The following is a 21646-nucleotide window of genomic DNA, read 5'->3' as shown; positions in this document are numbered from 1 at the left end:
GCAGAGAGCCCCTAGAACAGACCAACCCAAATCTTGGACCGGCGCCCCTCCCCCTCGGGATGTGGTAGGCGGTGCCAGAGGAAAGAACAAAATGGTCAAGACTTACTCAAAGAGATAGAAAACAGGCCCCCACAAACAGTACAACAGGCTTCTTGCTCTGTTGCTCTTAAAAGAGATGCACAGAGGCCAGGAGCAGCAGAAGATAGTTACCATGGCATCACCATGGTTTGACGTTTGATGGACTGAACATCTTTTTAGATGATCAAATCCAGTGTCTTATAATGCCAGTGAAATGGATTACCCCCTTCACTGAAGTATAGGCAAAATGAAAGGATTTTCCTTGGGGACAAGTTTAGGTGCCTGAAAGTGTCTGTTGGAATTTTGACTACCACTTCTATTAAATAGACTATTTGAAGCCCATAAATTGTCAGTCTTCCCATTTCCAAAATAAGAGTTACAACATCCAAGTCAATCTATATGGGAAAAACAAAATCATGCCAGTAAGATGTTGGCCATTATGTTTGGCACACAGTGGGCCCTTTATTTTCTAATTTATTTTAGGGCCAGTCCTGGGTCTTAAATTCAGAGTCTAGTATGATCATTTTCCCCCCCAAGGCGAGCATTCCACAACTTAAGCCATAGCTCTATTTCCAGCTTTTTGGTGGTTAATTAGAGATTCAAATAATAATCAATCTTTACTAACCAGGCTGTGTTTAAGCTGTGATCCTCAGGTTTCAGAGTAGCTCGGATTACAAGTCCTAATTTTGTAATTTTTTTTTTTTGGTGGTGATATCAGGGCAAATTGTCTTAGCAGGGTCGGGGGAGGGCTTGGTCACCTTCCAACATCCACATCTACCACGAGCCAATTATGAAGTGCTATTTGGGCAGAACTTGCAACAGGATGATCTGTGGGTGGAGAAGGTGTGGATGTAAATTATGTGGAGTAATTTTGCAAACAGTAGTACAGTGTTTTGTCCTATTTAGTCATGAGAAGACACACATATCCATACATGTACATATGCATGACACAACACACATGGTATACACATGATACATATATGTGCACCTGTATAAATGTGTATATACATGTATGTATATTTCTATATACCCCCCCCACACACGTACTAGTCCAAGTGGCTTGTGGCCACTGATGGTGGATGAGTATGCTTCCAGGGAGGAGTCAGGAAAGTTGTGTGTGAGAGAGTCCAGTGTGCTGCTGTGTACACACTCACTTCCAAACCAGACAGGTGAAGTTGGGACAAACGCTATTGTTCCAAGGCCATGGTTCTGCAAGACTGGGTATGATCACAGACACAAAGGCAGAGGTATGAAGATGATTAAGTCTTACAAATACCAAATAATTGTCACATAATTGAACTATTTACAGAGGAAGCATCACTATCTCCTGATGATCAAATGCCATCCCCTGCTCCCTGATAAATTCCACTTGTAACAAGTAGTGGGGTTTATTTAGTCAGTGTCCTTAGTACATATTAACAATAAATACAGCTTCAATAAATATGCAAAGCAAAACCTAATTTAAATTGACATCTGTGCCCGGGTGGGGTGAGAAAGTCCGTTACACCATAAAGTGATTTAGGAGATATAACCTCGGGCATCTGCATTACAAATTTACCTCTCATTACAGCTATGTTAACGGGAAAAGGCAGCTTCTCAACAACATTTGAGGCAGAGTTTATTAGCATACATTTGCATAATAATTAGCTCCACAGCAAGCAAAGCCTGTCATGTCTTTCAAACAGGAAACTTCCAATGTCAATTTTTTTTTTTTTGGTGCTTCACTGCCTGTCCCTGTCCTGTCTGTGGGAAGCTTCTGGAACTCCCAGGCTGGCTTTACTAGCTGTTAGATTCCCATGTGCAGGACCACTGAGGCTCAAGCTTTCACAAACTACCAGCTTCCCCTGGGTGGAAGCAGATGTCAGTCTACATTTCGTGGACCATGGTGACATGGAGTCCAGCTGGCAATTCTCTTGCTTTGTGAACCAAGGGGCACCGTCTCCAACACGGGCTCACCATTCTCAGATAGGAATTCACCCTGCAGAGAGCAGTACACTTGGTTTCCAAAAGAAGAAACAACCCACAGTCACATTCCGATGATTTGGGAACATATGAACACACAATGTTTACCAGAAGCTTCCTTTACAATCATGGAGTGTCTGAACTAATATGATAATTAGCTCCCATGGCTGGCTGGGTGGTCAGGATGAGGAGCAGGAGGTACAGAATGAAAAGGAGGCCAGGCTCTTGCCAAGGAGGCTGGGTTGAGGGAGGATTCTGTGGACTCACTAGTCTCGGTGAGGACCATGAGGTGTGCAGAGGGGTGTGCAATACACTGGGGTGAGTGTCTGCATACTTAATGAGGGCACTCAGTCTTCAGACATGGAACACATCCCTCTCCCCAAAACCAAGGTACTTCCCACCCACTGAGATGAATCCCAATGTTCACTTGTGAAGAGCTACAGAGACAGGTATAATCTCCTTGCAGTACCCATTCTCCAAAGTCCATATGACAGGATATTTTAAATCATTCGCACCAGATAGGTTTCATGTCTAAGAATAAAATAAACCAGATTGGCACATGCCATATGCTGGGGAGAACACGCAGTTCACCAAGATGATGCCTTTGCCCCCAAACCAGCAGTGAAACCAATTAGGAGAGCCCAAGGCTTTACTGTACTTCAAGTAAAGGTATGTCTAACACACACACACACACACACACACACACACACACACACACAGAGGAAATAACATTGAAATGCATATATACATACGTACGTATGTACAGGTAGATTCTTGGATGGATGAGTGAATGGTTGGATGGATGGATGGATGGATGGATGGATGGATGGATGGATGAATGGATGGGTAGATGGATGAGTGGATGGGTGGATGGGTAGGACAGATGGATAGGTGAATGGATAAGAAAAAAACAGGTACACAGAGAGACATATGTACCATAGATGCAAATGTGTATAGATTATAGCTAAGTAAAAGGTCATTTATTATGTGACAGGCTGATTGTGTTACAATACACAGACTGGATTCATTTGGTTAAAAGGGAATGACAATAAAATACCATTATTCAGAGTTAATTAGCTCTGAGATCCCTTTTAAAATTCTTATATTGTCCCTAAATAAGGAAGTATTATGATTTGCAGATTTGATTGGACAAAATGAGACTTGAAGTTTTCTCTAATTCAAAACCATGTATTATTTGGAAGAAATAGCAGTGTCTTAAAGAAAGCCCACCAGCCATGAGTCAGATATATGCATCTATGCTAGCACTATGTGCCGTGGTGTCAGCTGATGTAAGCTTGTCAGTCTGCAAGCTGAGATTTCTCAAACAGAAAATGTGGAGAGTAATGAGTGGGTGGGAGATGGAGCAGGTAGATTGTGGTTTAGCTTATTAGGTTGGTGTTTGTTTTAAAAGTAATGAGCTTTTTATGGCTCTGCCAAATAGTTAGACATTTCTCCAGAAAAAGGAAACATGGGTGCTAATGCTCACTCCAAATTGAGTACTGAGCAGGCATGTATCCTAATGTACGTGTACACCTTCTAGAACACTCCAGAGATGCATGGAACATGCTCAACATAGCCTGTGCTCTCAGAAGGACCCAATGCTTGCATCAAGTCAGCAGAAAAACAGGCAGCAAAGTCAGGAATCCATATACAGAGCTGGATGCTGTTGGCCTGTGCCTGTAATCATAGCTAAGCAGGAGGCTGAGCTCAGAGGATTAAGCTTCAAAGTCAGCATGGGCAGAAAAGTCCATGAGACACTTATCACCCTCCTATTAACTAGCAAAAATCTGAAAGTGGAGTTGCAGCTTAAGTGGTAGAGTGCTGGTCTTGCGCTTTAGAAAAGCCAAGCAAGAGTAAGAAGCCCCGAATTCAAGTCCAGAATTCAAAAAAAAAATTCCAACACTGTGGACTTATTCTCAGTATTCTGATGAATGAACACAATGAAAAGTTTAAAGCCAGCTGTTGGAGGGGAAGTGGCAGCTAATGGGTACAGTTTCCTTCCATGCAAAACCTTTTTTGTATTCTGAAATGAACCAGTGGTGTTGGACGCATAGTTAGTGAATATATTAAAAACCACTGAATTTTAGGTTTCAGAACGGTACATTTTGTGGTATGTGAATTATATCTCTCTTTTTATCAAAAGCCTACTGTGACAATCACTCAGAATGCTATTAAAGTGTTTTGCATTTAAGGAAATAAATGAGAGACTAAACATTTAAAATAACTCAAAGCCAATGACAACATAATCCTCCTGTGGGCTGGAGAGAGGAGGAAAAGCCGTTAGGAAGAGAGAATAGAGAAAGCAGATTCAGTTAATCACACACGGAAGTGAACTGATCGCTGATTGATACTTTATAGGCTGGTCTCCAAAGGAGATTTCACTCTCAAGCTTAACTCTGAGGACTGCAATGGGATCAAATGTGAAGGCAGACTGGAGAGTATAAAATGTATTTTAGAACCGCGTTATTACCAATTAGAGAGGCAGGATTCTCTGTCTACTGGGGAAAAGAAGCAATTGTTAATGGGAGCTCGAGCTGACTGCAGGCACAGTACCAGACCCAAGAGGTGACACAGCAGCATGCACCAAGGTAATTGGGAATGCTTCTCTGCAGTGGGTCTGCAACAGACTGCCTGGCCAGATCCTCACTTCCACCAAAGACTCACTCACAGATAACCTAGCAAAGGCATCCGTGGTTTTGGGTTTCACAGGTTCAGCCAGGACGCCAGCATTTGAAAGGAAGGTCTGTGTGAAAATGGATTCTATTGGGAAGTGACCCTAGGTGGCATGGATAGGAGACAGGTGGGTGAAATCAGGAAGGAAGGAAGGGAGGAAGGCAAGAAAGAAGGGAGGAAGAGAGGGAGGGAAGAGGGATGGAGGGAGGGAGGAAGGGAGGGAGGGAGGAAGGAAGGAAGGAAGGAAGGAAGGAAGGAAGGAAGGAAGGAAGGAAGGAAGGAAGGAAGGAGCCAATACTAACAGAGACCTTGAATGAGTCACCATACCAAAGTCAAGATTCACATGAGGTTCAGTCCTGCTGATTGTTTCCAAGGACTCGCATAATTGGAATTACACTAATTGATCAGCATTAATAACCTGATGGAGGGATACAAGTGAAGAAACATCTCTTCGATCTCCATTGTTCCCCAACTGTCCTGGCTATTTAACAGTCTTGGGCTTGCCTACACTAATGTTTAGCACTATAATCCTGGCCACCTGCTAAGTTCTCAGGGCAGAGACGACACAAGGTGCAGCTCAGGTGATGCACTCTGGGTTTTGTATCTATGAGGCATGGGACAGGCTGCAGGTGTGTATTGATTCTCCTACAAAACCCTTGTAAACAGAAGCTCCCCACTGGGCAGGAGAGGTCCCATGCCTGTGACATTGTTTAACCCACTCAACTGAAGCCAGGCCCTGTTCTGCCATTTACCACTGGCCATGAAACCTGGGCTGCATGGTTTTGAGGCTGAGTGTGTGTCAGCTCCATGGGACAGTGCTTTCTCAGTATGCAAATCAGCTCCTGCCACGCTGCAGCTCTCAATCAGCAGCGAGTGAGCAGAGAGTTGCTGCCTTGCACAGGAGATATGCATTATCTGCTGGTCTCGACATTCTAACCCTCAACAATGCTTCTGACAAGCAATTATAGGCAAATAGCAGTCGCGAGTTACCCTTCATTGTTGCTGACACATTGCCATGTACTTTATATACATTATCTCATTGAAAACTCACAACACCCCATTCACAGAAGAGCAATGAATTACCATCTTGTTGTGTGGATAAGAAAATAGGCTTTAGATTATTAGCCCAAGGTCACACTCATGGTAAATAGCACAGCCAGGAACCAAGTTGACGTATTCCCGAACATATACTCTTAAATAGGCATGTGTCCTCCAGCCCCACGCTAGGGAAGGTCTACATGAATGACTCCAGTAATGAAAATCTCATTCATTATTTGCTAAGAGATAGCTTGTTCAGTTTTTAGAGAGCCCTGGGGGCTCTACAGGATAAGTCAAATCCACATTTCTTCCTCTTAATATGCAAATCAACTTAAAACATCTCTATCTTTGCTGAGCTCATTTCAAACGATAATCTTGCCTTTTTTTCCCTTTTTTTTTCCTAAGACCACCAAGCGAAAGAGCTACTTTATTTTCCTGATGTGTGGTCTCAGATGTTGTATCTGAGCTTTGAATGGGCTATGTGAAATCTTCCTCCCAATGCAGGTATTTTTATTCTTCTGCCACTAATCAAATGGTCATCCTTCTCTTTACTCTGGATAACCAGGAGGATGGGGGATTTGACAAATTGACTTAAAATTCTTTTTGATCTTCGTTATGACAATATACTACTGTGGATTCCAGTCTGTTTTAAGAGGAGAAGAAAGGTCAAGCTCTAAGCCTGAGGAAAGACTATGAAAGCAGAGAAGTACCAACAGGAGCAAGGACATTGAGGTCCAGGAGTTGATAAGAACTTTACAGACTTTACATGAGAGTTTACCCGCAGTGCCGCTATTCCTAATGAAGTTTAGGCTCACAGGCTGTAAGCAATAGGAGCCCTTATTTTTGCTAACATAACTTGCTTATTTATTTGTGCAAAAGCAGGGCGAGTACCGCTAAATCTGTCCTTCAGGATTATGCAACATTACCTAATCCTTTTGCAACACAAGCACCTATGCTCTCTAAATGATGGTTCAGGTGGAAATAGCTCTTCAAAGTCATGCATTTCAGCTGCATTTCAAAAAGGGTCAATAGCTAGGCACAGAGGTAAAGAAGCTCACTTAGACCCTTGCCTGCGTATCTCCCATCAAACCTCCCCTGAACACTCAACTCACATACAAATGGCACCTGCAGCAAAGACTGCAGGACAAGAGAGTAGAAGGCAGAAATCCAGGAAGCAAACGTGGATTAGATGTCAACATTTGTCAGCATTTGGTCACAGACCATGTAGTAGATACAGAACATCTTCCCTCCTCTTCTCCTTCCCCTCTGCCCTCGCCTCCCTCCCTCTCTCTTCCTCCTTCAGGAGTGTAAAATATTGACACTGACAGATATCAGGGGTGACTGTAAGATCAATATTGTGAAGACAGCTTGGGGATGGGATTGACCATCTGCTGTCCACACAAAGCCTTTCATTATGAGGTCATACAGGACCATGCTTCTCTGAAGGGGGAACTGAAGCTAGGTTTCCCCTCACTCCTGGTTCCAAGGCCTTCTTTTCAGTGGGGCCTTTCACTGGGGTAAGTTCATAGACCCTGGTATCCTTGATGCCTCTTGAAACAAAAGATTGAGGACCAGGCAAGGATGGTATTGTATAGGTGTGTGGGGGGGTCTCCCTGACCTTGCCTGACCTTGGCTTCTTGCAAGATTACTGCTGTGAGCTTGGACATCCACACTTGTACTTGTGTGCACATGCACGCACACATGCACACACACACACACACACACACACACACACACACACACACACACACAGAAGCAATGTTCGTCATAGCTGAAGTCCATCGCAAGGTCTTGGCCAAGAAAACCACGATCCATCTGTGCCTAGAAGTCAGTTTACTTACTCAACAGGGTGGCAATCTTTCCTGTAGTCTCAGAGCACCTGGGTATCACCTCTCCTCACTCATCTAACATGCTCTCTACCTCATGGAGCTGCAAACCATAACCAAGTGAGCAAAGCTGAGGGATCTGTGTTACTGGCAATTCATTAATCAGTTTGGGATTAGAACATTTCAATCTGCCACCAAAACCCCAACCAGCTGGCTTTTTCTTTTTCTCTGTTTATTTGCTAATTTGAAGAGTTTAAAATAATGGGTGTAAAATCCAGTCCTTCTCTCACGTGCACAAACATGACTATGTACACCCGCAAAACACACACACCACACACACACACACACACACACACACACACACACACGGTATGTGAAGTAATGCACCTTCTATCTGGCGAACACAGTATAACCCTTCTATTAATTACAATAAAAAATTTATAATAAAATAAAGAATTTTAGAAATGCATTGTCTCCATATTTTTCTTCACTTGTTATAAACATCTATAAGACCTGTGCATATTTCTTAGTTTTACTTCTTATGTGTTATAAATATGTATAAACTATGATAAAATATGTATTATCATGTATACTTACTTTACTCAATACTTCATGTTTCCTGTCTTTGACAAATGAAGTTACTATTTCTATCGATATCACATTTTCCAAATAATTTGAAAATCTTTTCGCTATTCAATAATATTTCTACCTAAACCCTTAGGTCCTCAGGAAGCAGGAAGTGTTTGGGATGAATGGCTGGCCTTTCTTCCTTTTCTTTTGCTGTGTAGAGCACATTCTGGCTTGCCTCATTCGACTGTGTCTACCTGTGAATGAGGGCATCCATAATTTTGAGATGCTATTTTAAACGGGAGCTTGCTTAGCTAGGCTCTGGCCACACAGAGGCTGAGATTTGAGGATCATGGTTCAGAGCAAGCTTGAGACTAAAAGTCCATGAGGCTCTAATCTCCATTTAATCAAACACACACACACACACACACACACACACACACACACACACACACACACACACACACACAAGCTGGAACTGTGGCTCAAGTGATAGAACCCAGTCTTGAGGAAAAGTAGCTTAGGATAAATGCCAGGTCCTGCCACAGATAGATAGATAGATAGATAGATAGATAGATAGATAGATAGATAGATAGATAGATAGAATGAATATGGGCTTTCTGGGCACTGGTGGTTCATGCCAATTAACTTAGCTACCCAGGAAACAGATCTAAGAATTTCAATTCAAATCTAACCCAAGCAGAAAAGCTTTTGAGACACTTATTTCCAACTAACCAACAAAAAGCCAAAAGTAGACCTGTGACTCCAATGCTACCACATTGAACTTGTGCAGAAAAAGTTAAGGGACAATACCAGTACTGACTTCAAGCCCCATTATTGGCACACACACACACACACATACACACACACACACCAGAAAATTTAAATCCTTAAGGGATTGTATATAAAAATCATAGAACAGAGGACCAAAGGCACACAATCAGCTACCAAGGCAGCAATCAGCTGGCTTCTTCCTCCACAGGGGAAAAAGAGGACTCTGCTGGAAGGCTGAAACGAGAAACCCTCATGAAATCAAGTGTGAACACGAGTCCTTAGGGCCATTTACTGTCATCATATGAGGATACTGAAGCTCAGGGGGGCTACATGCCTGTCAATGCTAGGCTGGCAATGGAATAAGACAACTCACGTATCTCTTCTCATCTTTACCATCCTGACATACTCCCCTCTGACCCAGGTTTCTTCCTTCCAGCAGATAGAGGTCCAGTTTCACTGATTGCTTGGTGGCAGAGGGGGTGGGGAGAGGCACAATGTTTAAAAATTGGAACGGGAAAATACTTTGTGCTGATTGGACAGGATATCGTAACTATGACTTCTTTGGCTGGTTGTTATCCAACCCACCTACAACACATGAATATTTTTTTCTCCAGAAATTCTTGTGTTGGACAAATGTGGAATCTGCTTTCTGTACATTCAGAGGCAGTATCTATCCCAGCTGTGGGTCCCTGGGGGGTGACACTGAAAGGATCAGTTAACATCTATTTACAGGGTTAAGGGCTCTGCTCTGCCTGGATGGTAATCAGGAAGGTTGGGACTGCTTGGGGATGTACATGGAAAAGAATCTATGACCCCTGGACCTGAAGCAAAGGAGTTTTGTGTCCTACTGTGACACTCAAGATAGCCCCACAAGTCATCTTCAAGCTTTGCAGAGCTGAGAAGGAAAGACTAAGCAGATAAGAGACAGCAGCTCAACGGAGTCCAGGTCTCTCCCTCTTTCTCGAGAGCCTGGACAACACAGATAGCAGTCCAGTGCGTGGCAACCCCCTGGTGACTCTGGAGTCTTCCTAGGAAGGGAACAGACAGCCCTCCACCTGGAATGGGGTGGGAAGGGATTCAATCATATGCCTAAACAGCCAAGACTTGCTCAAATGGAATAGAAAATGGAGATCCCACAAGAGCTCAGTGGGCCACTGATTCCAGATCTCATTTTTTTTATTTTTTTAAACTTTCTTGCTTCAAGAAGCCAGTATCCTCAGCAGCAGCAGCAGCAGCAGCAGCTCCTCCAGTTCCTCTTCCTGCACCACCTCCTCCTCCTCCTTATCATCATCATCTTCCTCCTCCCTTTCTTTCCCAGGAAGCAGGTGGATAAGACTTTATAAGACACATGATGGGCATATGTCAGCCCACCAGCATCCTCATTTTCCCTGCTGTCTTACCCTCACTTTCAAATAACCTTTGTGTCTTCTCTTACTTTCCCCACCTCACAGTAATTTATTTGGCAGAGGGGGGAATAAAAGAACCTAAGAGTCTCTAGGCATATCGCCTGTCACATGTCACTTAATACGCCATGTGCAAAGGAAAATGATAAACTCAACACAGAGGAATCACAGACCACGTCTTTGTTGTCTAGGAGTAAAGGAAGTGTTTTTGTGTGTTTGAATTTCTATGCATTATTTCCAAAGCAAAAATGACAAAATAAGAGAAATGATGACTCTTGACAGAATTAACACTTTCTGATGTTCTTAATTCTAATCCAAGAAATATTTTAATATTTGACTTATAGGACGAAAGTCTTTAATTGTTCCCTCTGGCACTCTGCCAAACTATTTGCAATGAATCCAAACACCACGGAATGAATATTTTCTTTCTCACAGGCAAATAAAGAAAAAGACTCACAATGGAGTAGAGGAAAAACATACGAGCAGGTGATTTAAAGATGCCATCCAAATACCTGCTTGCCAGAGGGAAGGCACTGGACTCATGCATTGGAAGATAAATGCAGCTGAAAATAACAAGAATATAGGATAAAATTACTTTGCATGTAGGTAGTTGACAGAAGCTTAAAAGCTGGGAGATTTTAAGTGTTGGAGAGGAGAGGAGAGAGGGAAATTATTATAAATGCAGCAAGGCTGGAGAGGTGGATGGCAATACATAGACTGAGTAAATTAAATCCCAATGCCCCTATCAGTTCCACTGTGGAGCCTATCTCAGACCTAAAATCCTCCTAGCTTCCTGGAGAGGTCTGCAGGGGTGCCAGCTCCACTGGGCATGGGTAGACCACTGGGTCTAGTAGAGAGATGCATAGATGGGTCAACAGGAAACACAGAGCACAGCTTTGCAGACAAAACAAGTATTCACAGAGTGATAGGGATGCTCTTTAGAATGTGCTGCTGAGAGCTAAATGCAGTATCAGTGACATCTCCAATGTAATGCCTCTTACCTACACTATGGCATAAGACCGTCCACCTGCGTTTGACTCTAGACACAAAGCAGCACACTAGACACTTGGTGGGACGGACGCTGAAGTGGGTGGGCCTTTGCATAGTTGCGGATGCCAATGTACTTTGGGAGTACACGGTCTCCAGGTCTACCTCTGCTCCTTCACGTTTCATGTCTAAGTCCTCACCTTTCTTCTGTTAAGGGACTCAGTTGTCTTTGAATCAGCTCTAGTCTGACATTCTAGGATAGCTTTCCTGTAGATTCCTTAGATTTCCCACAAAACTGAAGTGGCTCGATTCAACCACAAGAGGGCACATCCTGCCCATAGATGTTCTCTCTCCCCTCCCTCTCTCCCTCCTTCCCTCCCTCCCTTCCTTCCTCCCTTTCCTTCCTTCCTTCCTTCCTTCCTTCCTTCCTTCCTTCCTTCCTTCCTTCCTTCCTTCCTGCCTGCCTGCCTGCCTGCCTGCCTGCCTGCCTGCCTGCCTTTTCCCTCACCTCTCTCTCTCTCTGTCTCTCTCTCTGTCTCTCTCTCTGTCTCTGTCTCTCTCTCTGTCTCTGTCTCTCTCTGTCTCTCTCTCTGTCTCTCTCTCTGTCTCTCTCTCTCTCTCTCTCTCTCTCTCTCTCTCTGTCTCTCTCTCTCTCTCTCTCTCTCTCTCTCTCTCTCTCTCTCTCTCTCTCTCTCTCTCTCTCTCTCTCTCTCTCTCTCTCTCTGTCTCTCCTTCCCTCCCTCCCTCCCTCCCTCCTCTCTCTGATCCTGGCTATCATTCAAAATTCAAGATTATCTGCAAGACTCCATCATCACAACGCACATTTGGTGCTGGCAAGTTGTTGTGATACACAACTGCATGTGCATTTAAGATACATTTTGTGAGAGAGAAAGCCAAGAAAGGTATATGTCAAATCAACAGAAGGAAGTCATCTCATGATCCATTGGTATTGGAATTGGGGCTATTTGCATAGACACCCACCACACAGGGGTGTTATGACAAACAGCTACAGTGGACAGTATTTGGGATTTTTCTAATTATGAATATGAGAATTTGTCTATATATTTTCAGGCTGTGGTCTCTCGTCTGATATCCTTTCGGGTAAATCCAGGTCCCTTTAGGAACAGAGAGAAAGGTAAAGATAGCCTGAATGCTCTGACTTCCTCCCAGGTGAAGAGTTCTGCTACAGGTGGTAGAAGGCTCCTGTCATCTGGCTTGGTAGTAGGGCCCTGAGGTAATAAAAGTAAATTTCTACCGGAATCATGAAGGCCAAAAGGAGTGTGGTGGCTCATGCCTGCCATCTTACGAATTCAGGAGGTAGAGATCTGGAGGGTCATGATTTGAGGCCAGCCTAGACCAAAAGGAAACAAGATGATAATTCAACCAATGAGCTGGCTTGCATCTGTGGTGCTAGTTTTGCCAGATGTATAGGTAGGAAGACCTTCCTCTTCAGACCAGGTAGGCCAAAAGTAAAACCTTGTGTTTAAAAAAGGAAAGGAGAGAAGGAAAAAGAACTTTCCAGGCCAAGCCAATTTACAAAACAGCATCTCTCCCATAGGACCCTGTCCCACGCCTCTCACCCCAGTTAAGCTTTGTAGTTTATTACAGTGACACTGATTCCTGAAATGGAGGACTCAGTGCAAAGTCAGAATCTCACACTAGCATTATCACACATTAGCACAGCACAGCACAAGTGACAGTCAGCCAGGCCCTCCTCGGTAAATGTCCTACCACACATTAACCCCTGTTTCCAGCTTCTTCCCTACCCCCTCTAAGGCTCCCTAAGGCTTTGTCTCTCACTGCACTACCCTATTCTGCCTAGAATGTCTATGCCAGCCCCATATCCAGGCCTGGTCCAGAATCTAGCCTGGGGTTTAGACCAGGGTGCAGCGGCTGGGCTAGCCTGGGCTCCTGGCCCTGACTTAAGGCAAGATGATACTCATTTCAGACCATGTCTGTCCTCTGCAGGGCCTAGGTCACCAAATAGAAAGTCCCTGGGACAGGAGTGCGGGGGACAGAGGCACAAGTTCTCTGTGGAAAGCCACAGGTTGCTCTCAGTCCACTGACCCAAAGTTTGGAGAACCCACCTAGAGCTGAGAGACTCTTGGTGAACTAGCTTTTCAATTCAAAATTAACGCTGATCATAGAACCAGCAGCAGGTGGAGCAACTGGCACGCTGCACAATTGAAGAAAAGACAGAAGCCTGCAACTCCAGAGTGCACCACTGGAGGGCGCATGCTGGACTAGACAGACTGTGAGGCATCAGGGGACAGAGCAGACCCTGAAGTCTCAGGCCAGGCCTTTAGTGTGGGCTACAGCCACAGCCACCAGAAGCACCCTCTGCAGGGTCTTTATTAAAGCCTGAGGGAGCATCAAACACACCCCCCAATACCAGGCACTCCACACACAATAAATACAAATGACCCACACCCCAGAACATATACACAACACACAGACACACCCCATATATACAGTCCCTGTATACATACACATACACCAAATACCTACACACCACCCAGACCCGAACCCCATATGCACAGCACACAACACAATGCTCTCTACACCACCACATATCCACCAAACACATGCTCCGCTATCACAGTTCAAACAGTTCATACATAGCATGCCCCCGCACATTACATCTACCGCAGAAGTATTGCACACACACCATAAACACAGCGCAAGCAACTCACAAACAATACTTCTCCTGAGGAATCCTCCATTGGCATGCAGGGATTTCTTTCTGCATCTGTCTCCAGAGACAGCAGGTATTTTAGCATTCGCCATACTGCCGAAGTATGCCTTTTTGACAGTCTAGAACTTTCTGCTTTGACCTGGACCTCCCACTGGACCTGGCTCACAGTGCTGAGAGCTTCTAGGGCTAGGGCTGCAAGAAGTGGGCATTCCTCTGCTCTAGCTGTGGAGCCAGTCCTCCAAGACTCTTTCCCAAGGACCTGAGACTGCCCAGGCCTGGCACTGCACTGCTGAATTCTGTTACGTATTGATGACATCACAATACTTGTCTGCTCTGGGGGTTGGGGATGAGGATGACAGGACATAAGCAGGCCTGTGATTTATGGGGATAGGCTAACAATTCCACCTCACCTACCAGGTGTGGGGTGCCAGGCACCCAGCATTGAGCCCCAGACAGGCTCTGAGGGTCTGGGATGATTCACAGAGGGGGTAGAAGGCTTTTCCTGGGGAAGACAAAGGCTGAGGATGGAGGAGGAGGAGCAGGAGGAGGAGGAGGAGGTGGTAGTGATTTGGGAGACATACCCCACCAGGGATGATTTGTTCTTTCTTTGAATTCTGATTGTGTAAAGAATTCATTTGGCAATTAATCTTATACAGCTTTGTGACATCTTTCCCATTGTTGTCTGGAATTGTTATTTTAATCTTCTGTTACTAATTAACTTTTTGCATGCTCCCAACTTGTCTCCCAAAAGAGGTGGCAGCTTCTTTGAGTGGGGAGGCTGTCTTGACTATTTTTAACCGGCAAGAGTTGCCTCCACAAAAGAGACCTGCAGGCAAGGACCTTTTCCTGTCCTACATGACAGGGAAGAGGGTAAGAGCTCTTCTTAGAAACACAAGACCATCACATAGTCTACTTGGGACGAGTACTGGACCTCTCTCCCCAGCTGGCCTGCCAGACATTTGGACATGGCCATCCATACACTAGGAACTCAATAAACTCTTCACCAGCAAGGTTTTAAGATGCATAATTAAAATTTGATGGTCAGTTTTCAAATTCAAGGTTTCATTTTCCATAAAATGGTCTTAAGCTTTAGCTGGGAGACTTAGCTTCTACACAGAGAACTTTATACCAAGGAAGCAAATATTGACCCAAGCATCTCCTGAGGGTGTTAAGTCTGGAAGCTCAAAGCACTTGATCCTTTAAAATGAAATTGAAGGAGATTAGGCTGCACTTGATCGCCTATCTGGGGGGTATTTAGCAGATCACTATGGAAGAGGCTTTGAGGGAGCCCCAAGCAGTGGAGGACAATGCTTCCCCTGAGGGCCTGGGTTTTCATCCCTAGTCTCTTGCTGAGTTGCAAGGAGTCCCCAGAAGGAGGACACATTACAAGTTAACTCCACATTTTCTCTTTATTGTCATTGCTAGCCTGGTGCTATCCTGGTGCTAGTGGTGCATGCCTATAATCCTAGCTACTAAGGATGCTAAGATCTGAGGAGTGGGGTTCAAAGCCAGCCTGGGAAATTAAGTCAGTGCAACTGTTACCTTTGATTAAATACCAAAAAAAAAAAAGAGCCAGAACTGGAGTTATGCTTCAAGTGGTAGAATGCTAGCTTTGAGCTAAGAAGCTCAGGGACATCACACAGGCCCTTAGATCAAGCTCTAGGAGACACACACACACACACACACACACACACACACACACCTTACAGCATTGCCATCTATTTATTATTTGTTGCTTGTTTTGTAGCGTTGGACCTTCTGCATGCTGCATAAGTGCTCTATTACGGAACTACCCACATCCTTTAGCTGCGCATTTTGAAGTGAGAAATCTAACAGCAAGTCACATATAAGTAACTCCAAGAAGATCGGTGATAAGAATCATGATATACAAATACAGCCACCAAAGCCCCCAGCCACCCCCACACATCAAATCCAACTTTGCTTTCACTACTGACAGAATAAAGATTAAGGGCTGGCTGTAGAGTGCATGTCTAGAATCTTAGCTATGTGTGAGGCCGAATTAGGAGGACTGTAGTCTGAAGCCAGCCTGGGCAATTGCTGCTCTTCTACTAGCTTTTGCTCTTATGCTAGCTTTGACCATGGATGCCCAGCACTGAGGATCAGAGGTGGCTGTCTTTGTCTTTATGGTCTCTTTAATACCCAGCACAGAGCAAAATCCTGTGCGTGGAATTGATTTGAAAAAGCTTCCTGTGCATTTGGCAAGAGGAACTACCCCTACCAATTAACTTCTGAGGCAATGTTGTGGCCTATTTCCCATTTTTTTATAATGAAGTGCAAAGGTATGTGTTATTGACAGGGAAAGAGCAAAATGCAATAGATGGTCACATAAATAAAAAAGCATGGATATAGGATAAATATCTAACCAGGAAGACTATGAAGAAAGGAGAAAAGAGACTCTCTAGGTTCTAGTCTGTAGACTCTCTTGGTTGTGAAGGATAGAAACAGAAGAAAAGCTGAGATACTCGTGCATACTAAATTTGCATTAAGCTATATATCCTTGGAAGCTAGTTGCATTACTTAATCAATCTGTTGGTTCACCTGCTCTCTAATTCAATGTATTTTTGCTTCAGTTAAAAACCCCTTGTTTTTTGTATACAGTTGTAAAAGAAAATAGAAATTAAGATTCTTCACCCTTGTGTATTTCAAAAACAGTGTAGAATAGCACCCAAAAAACCCTTTTTAATAATGTATTTCATATACACAGATCCAAAGGTATCCGTTAAAGTACCTTTTAAGGGTTTAAGGTTTTATTTTTTTTTCTCTTCTGCTTTGCTCTGCTGGTTTCTATGAACACGTTTTCATTTTCTAAATCTGGAATTAGTAGAACCTATTTGAAAAGAGATATTACAGTCAAACAATATTCACAATTTGAGGCATAATTATGTTCCCCCCATTTTGAAAGCCTAACATAAAATACGATATGATTTTTTACATCTTTTGCAATGGACATCAACTTTTTATATGTGTTCATTTTTTTCTTCCTCAGAGCTTTCCATGGCTTGGAGAATAATATAATGAGAAAGCAAGGCAGAGAAGTTTCATTTCTAGATTGTAATAAAAATCAATTTATTGTTTAATAAATGTCTTCTTCTTTATCCCCTCTCCTCCCTTCAGCTGAAAATTTAGCTTAAATAAGGAACTACCAAACTGACTGAATATTATTTGAAGGTAGATGATGATCAATAATGTCTAATGGATTAAATATACTCAAGGTAGTAGCAATGGTGATTCGGTGTCTATATATTTGGGTAATAATATACATGTGTTCATCAAGCCTTGTATAGCAACTTTTGGAGAGCCTGTCTCTTTAGAATTTATTCCTCTTGTAACAGTAAGTTGACACACGTTCACTAAGATCTCCCAGCCATGCCCATCCACAGGCTCTACCACTTGAGCCACAGTGCCACTTCTGCCTTTTTTTGCATATGTGCTACAGAGGAATCGAACTCAGGGCTTTGTGCATTCTAGGCAAGCACTCTACCACTAGGCCATGCTCCTGGCCCATGCGTTTGACTTTTGAAACTATCTCACCTTAAGGAGCTTGGTGCATATGTCTTCCTGTGCATATTTAGTTTGATTAGTGGCTGTTCTTCCAAGTTGATATCCATAAAATAGCAGCCTTTCCTCGCTTTCCTTCAGGCTATTCCCAAATCAAAAATCTCCTAGGTGCTACATTAGCCCTCAGAACTCAAGTATCCACTTGACCCTGCCTCAAATGAGATTGCACTTGGTGTCAGACTTCCAAGACATCAGAGCTGACAGTCGCATTTCAGGTCATGGAGTTCAAGCTTACAATTTAACAGAGGACGAACTTAAGACCCAAAGGGTAAATGATTGCATGACTGTCTCAGGGCTGGTTGGCAAAAAAATGAGGCTAGATTTAGTTATGGGCTTGTGGAAAATTGTCCATTTACCAACATTTGCCAAGAAGAGCTTGTCAAATAGTAACTTCTAAAGATTGGGAGTCAAACTTTCCAAATGAGCTAGACCAAATAAACTTCTCGAACACTAGTTACATTTGGGATTATGATATATTTACTTATTTGGTTTATTTCCTGTTGTGCTCTACAAAGAACTTAGTATATTATTTTTGGTGATTCACCAAGCTTTTCCCTGTATTTGACAATAAATATTATGAGTTTTTAAATCTTGAAGGGTGGAATAAAGCGGTTACCACTTAAAACTCCATTTACCTGAACAGTCTATCTTGAACACTATCACCCTTTCCATCATTCTCATTTACTTCGCCTGTCCTCCTCACACTGGTCAGTTAACTTCCCAACTTCCCTTTTCAGATATACACATTAAATATTGGTCTATTCTTCCTTCTCTTTTCCATTCATTTGTCTCTCACCGGCTATCCCATTTAAAACATGTTTCAACTTTTCTGAGAATTATTTTGTTAAATCGTAACTATAAACACTTAAAATAGCCTTTTTTGAGCATAAGTTAACACAGCTCAAATCCTGCTGTACCTAAGAATCATGGTGGGAAAATTATGCTTCTTAGGATTCTGAGAAGTTAAGACCAGGAGTCCAGGGTTGATAGAATGGGCTCTTTCCCATAATTGTTACCCGAGAACTCTCCCACCCTGAAACTCAGAGCTCTCATCTGGAAAGTGGGACCTCACCTGTCTCATGAGATGGTGAGGAAAGTGGGTGAAATATCATGACCCAACTGATCTTGTGACAGCTTGCTACACTATCAGGCATTGTTGTGGTAGCCTACCATACCGTAAATACAGGAGAAAATAGGTATGAAAAGATAAGGTAAAAAATGAAATACAAACCAATAGATTTTTTTAAGTAGCACAATACTCTGGGTGATTCAGCCTTGTAAGAATGTGAAGGGTGGGTGGCATGTGTGACTCATATTAACCCAACAACAGACTCTTACCAAAAAGTAAGAAAGAACTGGCAACTCCCAAGAGACCTAGCTGTTCTCAGTTCTGAAACTTATCAGTGATAGCAGGAAAAGAACCTGACAATCAAGGTAACGGTGCCTTCTAACAGAGGTCCCACTCATGATTGGCCTTAACCGTCCTGTATGCAGATCCTCAGACATGACATCACCACAGTTGTGAGCAGGAAATCATGCAAGCCTTTTGCCCCTGGAAGACCTATGCATGAATTGGACTAACTGGCAGTGGCGTCTCAGTCGGAGGGGCAGATGGATGCCTGGAGAACTTGTGCTGCAGAAGCTGTGTGGATCCCCTGATAAGGTCTGGGGACAGTTATGGCCTGCAGGTAGTCCAGAGCTCTCTCCTAGAGATGTCCTGCCCAACACATTCCAGGAAGTGCCCTCCCAGGAGACCCTTCCTATCTAGTAGAAATTCCGCTTAACGTTTTCTTAAATAAAACTTGACCATTTCACTTCTTCCGCAGTGTCCATAGACTCCTTCTTTGAGACCTTGGAGACATTGGGTCCGGTCAAGTTGTTTTGGGTTTTCAATATCAGGAAATCCCAGGAGTTCTCATCCTCTATGAAGAACAAAGTTTGTAGACACATGGCTTCCTTCTGACATGATGTCTCTGACGTGATTATTTTAAAGAAAATTAAACAACATCTATAAACTACAGTGTCCTCTCCCATGGAATGAATAACAGTCACCATAAGTGCTGAGCTCATGACATGGACTAATACATGTCAGAGCACTGAAATCCTCAACAGCACACTTAATGTTACAGAGCAACTTTCGTCATCTGTTTCTTTTCCCACTGGCTTCTGATTATTCAGGTCACTACAACTACCAGACACTTTGATATCAGGCTGAAGCATACAACTGCCTCAGTTTCATTCAAGTAATGGAGGGTTTATACAGTCTGGATAGATGCCTGTCTCTGCAACTGAACTTGAAATGAGTGTGGAACCTTTCTGGAAAATACCTGCAATGCAGCTAATGGCCCCTGATGTGTCAGCTACCAGTGGAATGGAAGGAAGAGTTGGCAAAGCTTATACAACAGGGAGAATGGATAATCAAGTCTCTGTATGCTAATATATTAAGCATGGCTGTTACTGTCATCCTAAAGATATTTCAAAGCCAATAACATCAGTCATCAAACTGAGCGATAACTATATCTCTGGAAGCTCCTATTATGTTGCTAACATTAAGCATAGTTATCAGGGAAGCCAGATTATCTATACTGATTACCAAGTATATCACAATAGGATGGACTGATCTGACCCTCAGTATAGAATTTCCAACCTAAGTCAATTAAAATTTGATGGACAAGCACCGAAAAGAAACCCCAGCTGAACTTAAGCTGGTTCTGATAGTAATAAGCAAACAAAGATCACTGATGAAATCACTGCTGCAGTGTGACAGGTAGAGATATACAGATAGTGTCTGGAAACAGGTCATAACTGTATGTTTATGTCAAGAGAGGGATTCTGGTACATTCTGAGTGATCAATAGATTTTAACAACAGAATTATCATCCTCCAGAGTAATTTTTTTGATGAGAATTTTGCTTACTGAGATTGATGTTATTTGACAAATTTTAAGTATTTTTATGATGCTCTTTATTAATTATAAACCTCTTCAGGGCTTAGAATTAGTTGTGTTAATTAATGAATTCACTCATTGGTTTGGAGATACTTATAGAGCATCAATCAAGCAATAGCAACATTTTCTGTGCTAAAGGCAAAACAAAAAGGCTTCTGAAGAGATTTCCTCTCTCTCTCTCTCTCTCTCTCTCTCTCTCTCTCTCTCTCTCTCTCTCTCTCTCTCTCTCTCTCTGACACACACACACACACACACACGACACAAAATTTAATCATTGTGAGACTGACATAGCTGAATTCATCCAAAAATAAGGAGACTATGATTAAGAATCAGATGAATGACAGCCAATAACCACTACAGAAGTTCAGAAAAAATGAGATACATTTACCACTGTTTGTATCAGAAAGGTTGTGTTAAGAAGAGGGAACTTCAGCAAGCCCCTTCAAATTTTCCAGAGGCTCCCAACTGAGATAAAGAGTAATAAAATGAGTAGAGGGGAATGAGATATCAAATCTGACCTCTTCCGTCATAGTTTGGATTCTAAATGTCCTCAAAAGCTCCCAAAGGTTTGGCCTGATGGTCATCCTTTAGGGGAGTAGTCAGACCCTAAGGATCTAATGCCTAATTAGCCTCTGTCTCCTTTTGTGTTTTCCAGTCCTGGGACTTGAACTCGGGGTCTGGGCACTGTCCCTGACCTTTCTCAAGGCTAATGTTCTACCACTTGAGCCACAGCACCACTTCTGCCTTTTTTCTTTGTATGGGGTACCAAGGAATCAAACCCAGCATGTATGCTAGGCCACACTCCCAGCCCAAGGCCTAATGAGAAGTTTTCTGGTGATATGTGTGGTGGAGAAGCATGGGTCCTTCATTGTGGAATAATGGGACTCTGACGCCTCTTCTAGCTGTATTTGTTTTTCTCGCCACCCTGCTCTACCACCAACTCCTATGCTGCCCTGCCACAGTCCCCCCATCCCCATCCACCATCGTCTCAAAGCTTCAAAATCACACAGAAACAAACCTTTCTCTCTCCCTAGGTTGATTATATCATGATTTGTGACTGTGTTAGGAAACAGAGTCAGATGCCTACTCATATTGAGTGAACAGAGAGTCATCAAGTG

General features: G+C 43.2%; 2 long non-coding RNA genes across 2 annotated transcripts; one reads left to right on the top strand and one right to left on the bottom strand.

Annotated features, from left to right (window-relative positions):
• Nucleotides 1-10678: 10678 nt before the first annotated feature.
• Nucleotides 10679-14105, bottom strand: LOC150045738 (uncharacterized). The gene is made up of 3 exons (XR_016532875.1): nt 14002-14105; nt 12564-12659; nt 10679-10884 (listed from the first exon to the last, which is right to left on the bottom strand). It is a non-coding gene; the product is annotated as an uncharacterized LOC150045738 (long non-coding RNA).
• A 278-nt stretch (nt 14106-14383) lies between these two features.
• LOC150045737 (uncharacterized) lies at nt 14384-15986 on the top strand. Its single transcript, XR_016532874.1, has 2 exons — nt 14384-14873; nt 15751-15986. It is a non-coding gene; the product is annotated as an uncharacterized LOC150045737 (long non-coding RNA).
• Nucleotides 15987-21646: the final 5660 nt, after the last annotated feature.

Source organism: Megascapheus bottae, chromosome 27 (assembly GCF_031878675.1).
Source record: "Megascapheus bottae isolate mThoBot1 chromosome 27, mThoBot2.hap1, whole genome shotgun sequence".
NCBI classification, from domain to species: domain Eukaryota; kingdom Metazoa; phylum Chordata; class Mammalia; order Rodentia; family Geomyidae; genus Megascapheus; species Megascapheus bottae.
The sequence above is the reverse complement of the archived record's forward strand: the minus strand, read 5'-3'. Positions and strand labels throughout refer to the sequence as shown.